This window comes from Lactuca sativa, chromosome 4, assembly GCF_002870075.4.
Source record: "Lactuca sativa cultivar Salinas chromosome 4, Lsat_Salinas_v11, whole genome shotgun sequence".
NCBI classification, from domain to species: domain Eukaryota; kingdom Viridiplantae; phylum Streptophyta; class Magnoliopsida; order Asterales; family Asteraceae; genus Lactuca; species Lactuca sativa.
In genome coordinates, this window is record NC_056626.2 from 369,574,150 (window position 1) to 369,576,691 (window position 2,542).

Here is a 2,542-nt window from a genome sequence, read left to right on the forward strand (position 1 = left end):
GTTTTTGCTTAGATCCATGGTTTAGCTTCTTGATTCTTCAAAAATCTCCTCCTAACTCATAGCATTTCGTGAATCATGCATCTTAGAGCCATCTAAGTTCAAAAGTTGTTCAAGAAGCTTGCTAGGACCAAAATCTCTTCACTTCATCACCAAAAAACGAGAACAACAAGAAAAGGTGATTTCATACCCCCCCTTGTTTTCGGTTTTACATGTTTTTGGGTGATAACACAAGTGTTCATGTGTAGTTCTATGTATTTATGCATGTTATGTGTGATTTTCTTGGTTTATGTTGTAATTATGTGATAACACTTGATGAATCTCGAAAACTCTAGCAAAAATAGGTTAAATTCATAAACTAAAACACTCTAAACATTATGCTACAAAGATAAGAGTGTTATGCATGCTTAAGATGTGAAAAACAAAACAAAAATCATGTATAAGGATCATTTTTGAAAAGTAAACAAAAGATTGGGATAATTTTTACCATTTACAGTTTTATAGGGATCAAAAAGGTCACATTTGTATAAAATGACTTTTTATAGTAATCATACTTTTCAAAGGGCCAAAAGTGTAAAATTTAGTATTTTGGGCCTCAATTTGGGCCTTACGGCTTTTTGGGCCCAAATTGCAAAAATATCAATTTTTAGGGATTAAAATGTTATTTAATCAAAAATTGAGCCAAAACTTAAAATAAACGAAAATAAGGGCTGAAAATGACTCTTATTTCAAAATCGGGCCAAAAATGTTAATTTTATAAAAATTGGGGCCGAAAATGTCATTTTATAAAAAATGGGCTGAAAATGTAAGTTTTGTAGAAATGGGTTCAAAACAGCAAAATTTATATATTTGGGCCAAAAATATTCATTTAGGTGTATTTGGGTCAAAAATGTTAAATTATATTTAGTTGGGTCGAAATTGTAAATATTAATGAATTTTGGGCCGAAAGTAAAATTTTAACCAAAATGGGCCACAAATGGTCATTATATTTGAATTAAGCCCATAAATTGAAGGCTTTTAGTTTTAAGGGATCTAAAGTGTCAAATTTTCCAAAAATGTGACTAAAATGTATATTTTTGGTCTAGTGGGCCAAAAGTGTCACTATTAGAAAAATTATATATTTTTGTTGTCTTGGTAAACCGCAAGCTATAATAAACAACGAAATAATAACGAATGGACGAAATACATCGATAGCAATTTTTTTTGGGCCTAATACTCTCGTTACATGGCTACTGGCCCTTAAGTGCCCATTTAAGTGTATATTGGGCCTACTATTTTCCATGACATGTTTATTGGGCCTTGCGGCCCATTACATGTTAATTTGGGCCTGAACTATGGATTACATGTTTATTGGGCCTTAGTGGTCTATTTACATGCCTATTAGGCCTAAATTACCCTTCTACATGTTTATTGGGCCTTAGTGGTCCATTTACATGCTAATTGGGCTTGGACGAAACTCCCTCTAACGGGGGGCTGACATCACGACTAGCATTTTTGCTAGGAAATTTCCACTCTCATTTAATCATTCACCTAGTATAATAACTTGTACTCAAAGGGAATATCATACTCTATGCGCATTCAAATACATCCCATATGTTCAACTAAGGGCTGAAAATCTTAAGAAATCCCGGTTCAAGTTCTTTATGGACTAGGATTTTCTTATTGGGCCCAATGGACCAATAAGCAATTAATTCGACTATTTTGACCCTAAAAACCCTAAAATTTGGTTCTAAATGGACCCGCATTCATAAAACTTAACATATTGGGCCATGAGGACCTAAAATGATTCATGTTATCCCTATTGGGCCAAGTTGGGCCATAAACTCCATTTCCTTGATTCTAATGGACCATAAACCATCTTAAAGGCCTAATGGGCCGAAAAATATTATTGGGCCTATGAAATTCGAACAAAGCCAAGAAATTGAGACCAACACCATTTTCCTTCATTCCATTAGGCCCATTCACGACCCAAGCAAAAAAAAAAAGAAAGGAAAAGGAGGATTTGCCTAACAATTGACAGCTAATCTTTATTTGTTGGATATCCATGCAAGAGAGCATGTATCCATGCACCTCTCCATTAATCAAACTCTATATCTCTCTATCTCCTCTCTGATTCTTGCCCGAGAGCAAGTATACACACACACATCTTCAATTTTTCCTTCAAACACTCTCAAATCTCTCAAGAACACTTCCTTCTTCCATCAAAATTTCGAGATTTGTGAAGTGCTTCAAGAGGATCCTTCACCAATATCATCATCCTTGGTAAGTTTTTGCTTAGACCAATGGTTTAGCTTCTTGATTCTTCAAAAATCTCCTCCTAATTCATACCATTTCATGAATCATGCATCTTAGAGCCATCTAAGTTTAAAAGTTGTTCAAGAAGCTTGCTAGGACCAAAATATCTTCACACTTCACCAAAAACCGAGAGCAACTAGCAAAGGTGTGTTCATACCCCCTTATTTTCGGTTTTACATGTTTTTGGGGGAGAATACAAGTGTTTATGTGTAGATCTATGTATTTATGCATGTTATGTGTGAATTTCTTG